Raw genomic sequence first — 10,827 nt, forward strand, 5'->3', positions numbered from 1 at the left:
TTTCCTCCGTTCCGATCTTTTTCAAATCGCTCACCTCCCAGGCCCGGCCTGGGGGACCCACGGCTCGGGGCCAGCTTCCTCGGTCACCCCGGGCTGGTGACACGCAGGCGCCGGCACCACAGCCACGCTGGGTCTCCCAGCCAGGTCGCCGCGCCAGACGAGGGCGGGCGCCGCGGAGCGCTTCCCGTGTTCGGGGCTTCCCACAATGCACCGAGCCGGCAGTGGCGACGACCGCGGCGGCGCTCTAGCTGCGGCATGTCTGCGTCTCTACTGCTCTGGGAGGAGGAAGAGAAGGAGGAAGAGGAGGAGGAGGAGGAGGGGGAGGAAGAGGAGAAAGGCGCAGGGGTGGGAGCTGTTGCCGAAGCTGCCACAGCAAAAGTTCTCCCCCCTCCCCCCTTCCCCCCCTCTCCAGGCCCCTAGAAAGGCTTGGAGCTGCCGCCGCCTGCAGTCGGTGACCGCGCGACTCGGCGCCCGCCCGCGGTAAAGCGCTCGGCCTGGCAGGCCCGGGCCCGGGGGAGGGCGGGGGAGGGGGAGGGGGCGGCGCGCGGGGGGAGCGCGCGGCGGTAACGGGCTGACCCCGGGGGGAGCGAGCCGTGCCGAGGCGGGGGGTGGCCGGGGGACCGGCCGAGGCCGAGGAAGCCGCCGGGGCCGGCTGGGGGACGTGGTGAAGCGGGGCGCGGATGGTGGGCTGGGGGGTTGAGAAAGGATAATGACGGGGGTGGCGGAGGCGAGAAGGCGGCCTCCGAGGCCGGAGGGGGGTGTTCGAGGTAGCCCAGCGGGTGGGAGATTTGCACGGCGAGGCCAGAGAGAGCTCGGTGTGGGTGCGAGAAGGCTGGGGAGACACCAGGTCTCTGTCCACCGTGCCTGGTGCAGTGCTTAAATGCACCGCAGGCCTCAGTCGCTGTTGCTGTCCGAGTGTGCTCTTCGGGAGAAGGGAAGGGCAGGGGTTGGAGAAAAGGCAATGCCTGCGGGAAGCGTAGTGGGAGTGCGGACGGGGAGAGAGGCCGGAGCAAAGATGCCGGATAGGTGGAGGAATGCAGGGGGTGGCCGTGGAGGAGTCTTGAGGATTCCGGGGGTGTTCATTGTGCAGATACGTTAGGTATTTCATTATGGAAAGAACTGAAGCGTTTCTGAGGAAAGGAAAGAAGGGAGATCGGAGTTTCCGTGAATAGAAAGGACAGCGTTTGCGGCAAGAGGGAGTGCTAAATAGCAGAGAAGATGCAGGGAATGCATAATAGAATAGACAGATGTAGGATAATGAATACATATTGGCCTAAGGACTAAAGAGTTATTCCAGATGGGCCAGGATGGCCTAGTTCCGAACCTGTGTGGCCTCCTCAGTCGATGACATCTGGTAAGTGTGGGTCTGGACTGTGGTTGGGGTCACTGAGAATTAGACCCGAGTCTGTAGTTTGGCCTGAGACATTTTAGACTCGCACCAGTGAATGTGAGAACCTCTGAAACAGACCTTGAGAAAGGGCCTAGCCTATAGGGATTCTCTAGGCCGTGGAATTTAGATTTTAGCTAATTCGAAGTGTTGTCACTTACTAGAGGCTGGGTGAATGCTATCCTGGCAAACGCTGGAATGGAAATGACTTGACTTGGCGGGTTTTCTTCTTCACTGCCCAGCTTATCTGGTCCAGGAGAATTGGTGCCATATTATTCAGCCTGGATTGCAGTACACAGGGATTATAATTAGTGGTGGAGGGAGTACATGCATGGTGGGCCTTCTTTGGAGGCTCTGTTTGTAGATCAAATTAGTCTGGTAGGCTGCGTTGGTTCCATAATTCTGGGGCTGGTGGGAGATCTTTTGCCATTCACAGTTTCCGATGTGCGATGTGAACTGTGAGAGTTCTTCTCCAGTGAAAGAGTATGTCTCACCCTCTCACCGAAGCATGATGGTAGTGAAGAAAATGTATCAGCCAGCTAAGTGTGGGGCTGCAGAGTGGAGGGCATAGAGTATATGCTTTGATCTTAGTTGCAAAGAGGTCAGAACTGGTTATCATGAAGTCTAGGGAACCCTACGAGACTGGATGATTCTAGAACCAGGTTGGAGGAAGGATTAACATCTCTATATCAGGAAATGAACTGAGCTATCTCTTGGATTTGCTGAGCTCACACTAAGACCAGATTTCTAAGAGGGAACTCTGGGCTAGAACCATACTCTTAAAATTTACCTGGATATTATTCACCTTTTGTTATTAAGAAAAAACTATATACACATTTCATTGTAATATTTCTTCAACTTGAAGAGAAGATGCTAAGTATATTAAGTATGAAAAATCTTTTCATGGAAGTAGAGGGTTAAGGGATTAATGGGAAAGATGGGATGAAATTTGGGGGAGAGAAGGTAAAATTCAATCATTCCTTTAGTAAATATCTTTAAAGGAGGAGGATAATTTATCATTAGGGGAGAGAGGCTTTCTTTTATTACACACATTTTCTTATAGAAATAATCTTTCTATTGCAGTACAGTTAGATTTACTCATTCTTTTAAAGGGCTTTTTACAAAGTATGATGTACCCATTTTTATTGTCATCATGGTATGAGATGGCCAGTTTTCCTTCCCTTCCGCTTGTCCGCACTGTGCACTAATTGCTCTTTTAATTTTTGTAAGTAGAATGCACCTAAATATAGTATGTCATTGTTCTTCTACCATTTAAAATGATTATGAAATAATATATGCATGTAATTAAAAATATTGTTCAGAGGGACTTAATAATGAAAAGCAATAGCCCTTTCCTCACCTGTCCATTATGGTCCCACTTTCCAGAGCCTCCTACTTCCAACCATTATAGTTTTCATCATGCTTTTTTTCAGGTCTCCAAGTAATAAGCTTATGATATTATTTCTTGTTTTCTCAAAATAACTTTATCAAGGAGTCAGAAGACTATGAATGAAAAGGATTTGTGTCATTGACATTATCCCCTTTCTCCTCCTTTCTGACCTTTGGTAGTTACTTTATTTCTTTTATTAGATGTCTTTATGTCTTTAAATAATATGCTTAAACCTTGATTTTATAGTCCAGCTTTAGGCTGTATCTCTCGATTCCCCATTATATTAAATAAGAATTTAGACTAGGAAGGGCTTTCCTGAAGTAGAGAGAGTACTTAAGATTAGACTGAAAATACTGGGTGAGATAACAAAGGGAAGATTGGATGGACCCATAAGACTGTGTTGTGTTTGCTGGTTAGAGCTGAGGAGAAGTTGCTTGACAATGATAGTTGTTCATCTTGGGATTAGTTGCCAAGTTGCAGTATTCTTTGTCTTCTGGAAAGCTTTAGTGTAGGATATCTGGAAATGTATTAAAATTATCCTTGAGTGTTCTTTCCAGGTTTCTATGGCACTTGTTATGTTTTAAGGAAGGAATGGATTGGCATGGTCATGTGTGTTTCTGTTTTGGCAGGGAGGAAGGGATGGGGAAATGTGACAAGGGGTAGAAGGAGGATGAGGAACGAGGTTTGATGGAGGTGGTGATAATTTTTGGGAAGGCTAAAGAAAAGGTAAAGAATTCTGAAGGCATTTGGATATAGTTGGTGTGAAGGAGATTTGCCTTGCAGTGGTGAGACTGAAATTTGTGGCATTTGGAAGTAAATTAGCATGTTTAAGCCACTAATATGTTGGGAATATGGTGGAAAAACACTATACTGCTCATATATTAGGATAGACATAAGTTATCAGTGTTGCTGAACTTTGTGTATGAGATGCAAGTCAGTGTGATGAGATAAAAAGAGTAGAAAGACATTTCTCCACTTCTTTTAAGAAGTCTTCTTTAAGTAAGGGCACCTCTTGAGAGTCTTCCTCACTTTCAGTAGCAACAGTATTCACATATAGATTATGGACTGGTAAATTTTGTTTTTGTTTATGGGAAAAACATTTATTCTGCAAATGATAGATTGTAACCTGCTCTAGAGGTGAGACTTTCTTTAATCTCTGGGGAAAAGCACAACAGGTTGATTCTTAAGTGCTTAATAAATACCTGTTGAATGACTGGTAGAAAGTAGTGTTCATTTTTTAGTGATAATAGTGGGATTGTATGAAGTTGCTAAGTACTATGGTGGTATTATAGACGTGTGTGTGTGTGTGTGTGTGTGTGTGTGTGTGTATGTTTGAGAGCATGAAGGACAAAAGGCATATCTGACTGGAGAGGACTTCCAGATTTAAGGGAACAAGACAGAATGGATTAGAATGGAACTGTAACAGTTGTGCAAAAACATGGAAGAGATGGAGCAAAAGGGTCTATTCTGGTCTGAGGATAGTTTAATTTGGAGTAAAATCTGGTCTGGTGCAGGGTGCTGGTTTAATTTAAATTTTCTTACCTCAGGTATAAATGACTGGTTAGAGATTTTTAACTGTTTTAAGAATCTGACTTGATTTAATTCATTTTAGGATAATAAAAGATATTAGATGAAGGAATTTACAGCATTGACATTCTTCTGATACAGAAAGTTGTGAAATGATTCAGTAACTGTAAGCTTTTAGAAAATTGATTTAAACTTTTTTATTTAAATTTTTGAGTCAGGATCTCACTCTGTCACCCAGGCAGGAGTGCAGTGACGTGATCATATCTCACCGTAACCTCCCACTCCTGGGCTCAAGTGATCTTCCCACCTCACCTCACCCTCCCGAATAGCTGGGACTCCAGGTGTGTGCCACAATGCTCAGCTGATGTTTATTTTTAATTTTTTGTGTAGAGACGTAGACTCACTATGTTCCCCAGGCTGGTCTTGGACTCCTGGTCTCAAACAATCTTCTCACCTCAGCCTCCCAGAGTGCTGAGATTGCAGGCGTGAGACAATGCACATGGCCAAAAAACTGAATTTTATTTTATTTTAATTTTTTGAGTAGCAGTCTCACTCTCACCCAGGCTGGAGGACAGTGGCATACTCCCGGCCACCACAGGCTCAACCTGCTGGGCTCAGGTGATCCTTTTACCTCAGCCTTCCAAGTAACTGGAACTACAGGCCACACAACCACACCTGGCTAATTTTTTGATTTATTGTGGAGATGAGGTCTCACCAAGTTGCCCAGCATGGTCTCAAACCTGTGGGCTCAGGCAGTCCCCTCACCTCTGCCTCCCAAAGTGCTGGGATTATAGATGTGAGCCACCATGCCTGGTGAGAAAATTGAATTTTTAAAGCAAATATCAAAATTATATCTCCAGATGAGAATCTTTTATTTCAGTAATCACTTTTATTAGTAGTATTCAGAACTTTTCTGGAATGTCTTTTCTGAATTACCGTCTGAGCTTCTAGCACAGTTCTGTACAGTTTACCTAATTATTGAGTACCTATTGTGTACTGTTGAGTGGGGGTGCCTAGAAAGGTGAGAAACATATTCCCTTTGCTTTTGGAGTTCATAATTCCTCCAGGGTGGCACACATATAAATAATACAAGTTACAGTCTTACACTGAATAGTCTCTTTGGTGACTAATCTTTTTATTTTGAAATATTTGATTTTTAGAAATGCTGGAGATCAGTCAAAATCAAATAGAGTGAATAAAGAATAGTTTTTACATTAAATTCACTTACAGAAATGGGAATGATTTTATTGGTTGACTCATTAACTGATTTTGGAAAACACTCCCAAAGAGGAAGCTGGAAATATTTTGAACAGTAGTGATAACTTCACATGTAGTTAGTTAGGCACTAGATAAATGTTGGTTGAGTACGTCAGATAGTTGGATGGATGGAATGAATAAATAAGTGGTATCCTTCCAAGGTAACATTTTATTTTATTTTTTATTTAATTTAATTTTATTTTGTTTTGAGTTGGAGTCTCACTCTGTCGCCCAGACTGGAGTACAGTGGCCGCTCACGGCCACCGCAGCCTCGAACTGCTGGGCTCCGGCCATCCTTCCGCCTCAGCCTTCCAAGTAACCGGAATTACAGGCATGCGCTACCATGCCCGGCTGATTTTTTGATTTATTGTAGAGATGAGGTCTTGCTGCCCAGGTGGGTCTCAAACCCGCGGGCTCAGGCAGTCCACTCACCTCAGCCTCCCAAAGGTACGGGATTACAGGCTAAGCCACCGAGCCGGCTCCAAGGTAACATTTTAAAGAGGGCCACACTGAATATGCAGTTAAGTTCTGAGTATGTTTGTTAACAAACAACTTCATTACCTTGAGCAAAAATAGTTTATGATTAAGTTCACAAATGAGTTTTACAGAGAGTAAGTGTAGGAATTCAGGGAATGGAGAAATGAACATTGGCTAAGAATTGGTGAAAGAATTTAAGTGAACCTTACTTAAGCTAGATATTTGAAAGCATTCCTCAGGGATCTCAGAGAGGAACTAAATGGCTCCAAATTTCTCTTGCAGCCCTAGAATGAACCTAGAGTCTGGATCTATTTTTGTCTGAATGCTTTCTGCCTGTTTCATTTTAGTTACTCCTACTGGTTTGCTCCTTTTCAAATTCACTTTAGATGTTGAGCCCTCTGAAACAACTTGGTGTCTATATCCATGTCTGTTGTAACTTCTAGTTTGTTCTTTTCTGGGCCTGTACCCTGCAAGTGACTTGGTCTCTGGGAGGGAAGAGCATGAGTCAACTTGGCCCTGTTATCCTGGCATTTTTCTGCATGCTTTTCTCAAAGTTGCCTTCTGAATTGCAGAATAGAATAGACAGAACTGAGGGCATATGTCCAGTAGACACAAGCTTGTTGAATAAATGAATCAATGAGATGGTATTTGAGATAATTTAGGAGATCTGAATTATCTGTATGTTTTCTGGTTTTTTTTTTCATTTATTCATAACCTGCCTTTTCTTCAAAGAACTTAGTGGGGCTGACAAAAATATATGTACTAGCAATGAATTAAAATAATTAGAGGATTGAAGATTGAAGTCTAGTTGAAGAGAAGATGAAAAATCTGCTTAAAGAATATAAGATCCATCAGTATGGATGTTAGAGAACTATGAATAAGGTAGGAGATAAGCAGGTGGGGAAGGAAAGGTGATATCTGATAGAAAGGATGATTCTGAAAGAGTGAAAAGATTCTTGAAATAGGACAGATTATGTTTAGAGGAAAGCATGAGAAAATGGAAGGTAAAGAGGATTATTTGAAAGGGCTATTTTGAGGAGGAAGATAGTAAGGCTATTTGAAGGATAAAAGTTAACAGAAGTTTGGAAGGTAGTAGGAGTTTTTAAAATTATGTTGATTTGTAAGGGGGGTTTCAGAAAATGATGGAATGAGTTGTCTTTATTTGGCAGATAACGCACATTTGTTATATGCAAAAGCATATCATGAATGCTTTGCACTCAGGAATAAATCCTGTGGGAATTTATATCCTAGTAGGGGAGCTGGGCTTGAGCACAAATAACTACACTATGATCACAAATGTAAAGGTAAAGTTAAAAGGTAGAAAATGAATTTGACTAGGAGAAAATCTGGGACTGCATTTCAGTGGCATAGAAATGAAATTTTAGTTAGTCTTTGAAGGGATGGACAGGATTCTGACTAGCAGAGATTACAGAGCATTCCAACCTGAAGGATTAGCCTAAGCAAAGACTTGGAGGTGAGAAGGCTAGGATATGTGAGGAATGGTGAGTTTTTGATTTTTAAACTAAGACCTACGATAAGAAATGCATCTCACATTTTCACCTAGTATATGTATGTGTGAATATTGGTGCATATGTGTAAAACAAACATTTTCAGAATAGAGTAACTATCCTAACTATATTGGATATACTTGGATGTTTCTGTTTGACTAAAAAGAAAAAAATGCCGGCAAGGGGTGGGGGAGAGAAAAAGCTGGTTGTCACCCATTAAACTGACTTGATGACCAACTAAATAATTGATCACAACCTGTAGTTTGGAACACAGAGAGTTCATGAATAAGGCATAATATGATCTAAGGTAGAAAGAGTCAATTGGGGTTGGGTAGAAAATGGATGGCCTTGAAAGCTAGGCTAAGTAGTTTGTATTTGATATGATGTAGTGTTGTGCTTGGTAAGCAAACAGAAGCTAGGTTTAGTCTTGGCCTTTCTATTTACCCACTTTATGATTATAGAGAATTATTTCCTTTCTGAGTTTAAATTTTCTCATCAAGAAATTGATAATCATTTTACCTTCCTGGCAAGGGTTGTTGTGAAGATTTGAGGATTAAAGTATGTTAGCATATATCATTAATGAATGGCTATTGACTTTTTTTTTTTTTTAAAGAATTGAGCCAAGGATTGTATATTAGGTAGTTAATCTGGCAATAGCTGCACCTTGCAGGCTAGATTGGAGGTGGTATGGTGGTAGAGTAAGATTGTAGGTGAGAAGACCAGTTAGGAGGCTCCTGGATAAATTAAGAAGGGCTTGAATTAGTGATAACAGTAGGTAAGAATGAGGGAATAGGATGTGATTGGAGGTAGGGAGGAGGGGAAGATGACTGGAAATATACAGTTGTGAAAATATTCAAGTGGCAGCAGCCAAAATTAGATTACATTTTTGGGTAGTTTAGTGGGGTACATTAGAGTAGATAGTTACAGTTCTTCCATGTGGTAGGTACTCAATTATTTGTTGAATGCTAGCATACGTAAGCTGGAATGAATTCTGAGCAGAGACAGTGATGGATGTGCATGAGAAGGAGGCGTTAGATTTCTGGGTACTTTTGCTGAACTGCCAGAATTTATTCATTCAGGGAATATTTTTGTATACTTCCTGTTTGCAAGGTTCTGTGGTAGGCAGTTTGAGGATATGTATTTATATATGACACAGTCCATATTCTTCAATAATTTATCTAGGGACAAAATGTATACACATCTGTCCATGATACTACTTTGGCAGGTTTGATTAAGATCAGCTTTGTGGAGAAATTGGTATGTAGCTTAGACCTTGAAGGATAAATAGGATTGAGGATTGGCATTCCAAGAAGACGGAATGATATGAGCAACAGTTCTAGGTAAGTTTAGAGGTTGGTGGTTTAGATTAGTTGTAATTGAGAGTTCATGCTGAGGGATGAAGGGAGATAAAGCTAGAAAGTAGGCAAAACAAATCTCAAAAATCCAGGCTAAACTGGTTTTTGAAAATATATTTATTGAGATATAACATATGCAGTCAAGTGCTCCAGTCTTGAGAGTACAGATTAATGATTTTTTCTTAAATATGCATTTATGTACCTACTACCTGGTTCAATATATAGAACACTTTCAACATCCAGAGGCTCCCTTATGTGTCACTTCTGAGTTGCTATCTCCTCTACCCAAAAGTAACTATTATTCTCAACTCTATCATAACAGGATAGTGTTGTGTGTTTTTGAATTTTGTGTAAGTGGAATCATACTTCTGTGCCTGGTTTCTTTTCCTCAACCAGCATGTATGAGATTCACCTGTGTTGCATATAGCATTCTGTTTCGCTGTTGTTAGGATTCCATGATTTGAAGATACCACAGTGTATTTTTCCATTCCATGATTTTTGGGCAGTTGAGTGATTTCTATTGTTTTTGAAATCTAACGAGTTTTAACTTGAGTCAGTATGCAGTGGGGAACCATTGATGATTTTTGAGTGGGAAAATTAGAGAAGACTAATGAGTCCTTTTTTAAATTAAAAAAAATTTTTTGAGTGGGAATCTCACTATGTTGCTCAGGCTGGAGTGCAGTGACACAATCACAGCCACTACAGCCTCGACTTGCTGGGCTCAGGTGATCCTTCCACCTCAGCCTTCCAAGTAGCTGGAATCACCACACCCGGCTCTTTTTTTTTGATTTATTGTAGAGACACGAGGTCTCATCACGTTGCCTAGGCTGGTCTCGAACCCATGAGCTCAGGCAATCCTTGCCTCAGCCTCCCAAAGTGCTGGGTTTACAGGCGTGAGCCATTGCACCCGATAAGAAGTCTAAGGATTCTAATCTGGTGACCTTTTTTTGTAATGAAGAGAACCTGATGACTGGGGAGACAAAGTTAGAAGGCTATGGCAAAAGTGAAGATCTAAGTTGGGATGGTGGTATTGGGAATAAAAGGAAAAGGGTAGATATGAGAAATACCTCAAAGAAAGACTGGAAGGGTTTGGTGGCAAATTTGCTTTAGGGAAACAATGGAGAAAAAGAAAAGTGAAGGGAAGCTCTAGGACTTTTAATCTGAGTGACTGAGAATGGTGGTGCCATTAACAGAAATTGTTAGATACCAGATAGGAGAACCTTTTTTGGTATTTTAAGACACACTGACCAGTGTGTGAAGCAACAATGAGAGTATCCAGGGAGTTACCTTGCTAGAGTTAAAAATATTGGACTGGAGCTGAAGAAAGTCCACTAGAGATTTGGGAATACATACAAATAGTTGATAATTGAAGCTGCTAAATTCTGGATTTGTTAGGGCAGTGATGGTTATGAACTTATTTGGAGTGACAGTTGAGGTGTTAATTGAAGTCACAGTTGAAGAATCTAGTTAAAAAGACATTATATATGCTAATTTCTCGGGAATAAATTAGACTGTAACAGAGGGTGGTAGTTTAAAGATTATTTTTGGGAACTGGGGGGAAGATATCCATATGAAGAATGAAAATGTAGAAGCCATGATAAGGGGTGAAACCTGAAGAGGAAAGAATTATAGGAAGCTCCAGGACATAACTTGGGAAAATAGCCATAGTGTGGTTTAAGAGGAGGAGTGGTAGTTTTCGAAGAAACAGCAAGAGATCAGAGTCAAGTCATGTGGTACAGTGACATAAACAACTACCTACCAAGGTAGGTAGGAGAAATGTCATTGCCAGAGAGAGGATAAGGACTTTGGTGGTGGATTTGGTAGAGAGAGAGAGAGAGAGAGAGAGAGCGCGAGAGAGAGAGAGAGAGAGAGAGAGAGAGAGAGAGAGAGAGAGAGAGAGAGAGAGAGAGAGAGAACGTGTGGCCG

The 10,827-nt window shown here is 42.0% G+C and overlaps 1 protein-coding gene across 3 annotated transcripts in view; it reads left to right on the plus strand.

The window, feature by feature from the left end:
- Positions 1-234: 234 nt before the first annotated feature.
- ZNF148 (zinc finger protein 148) overlaps positions 235-10,827 on the plus strand; it is a 141,334-nt gene continuing 130,741 nt past the window's right edge. For all 3 annotated transcript variants that reach the window (XM_021706358.1, XM_021706357.1, XM_008072874.2), the window contains exon 1: positions 235-480. The gene's annotated coding sequence lies outside the window, so the exon portion shown is untranslated. The remainder of the gene's footprint in view (positions 481-10,827) is intronic.

The sequence above is a fragment of the Carlito syrichta genome, unplaced genomic scaffold (assembly GCF_000164805.1).
Source record: "Carlito syrichta isolate Samal-C Ts95f unplaced genomic scaffold, Tarsius_syrichta-2.0.1 Scaffold315477, whole genome shotgun sequence".
Lineage (NCBI taxonomy): Eukaryota > Metazoa > Chordata > Mammalia > Primates > Tarsiidae > Carlito > Carlito syrichta.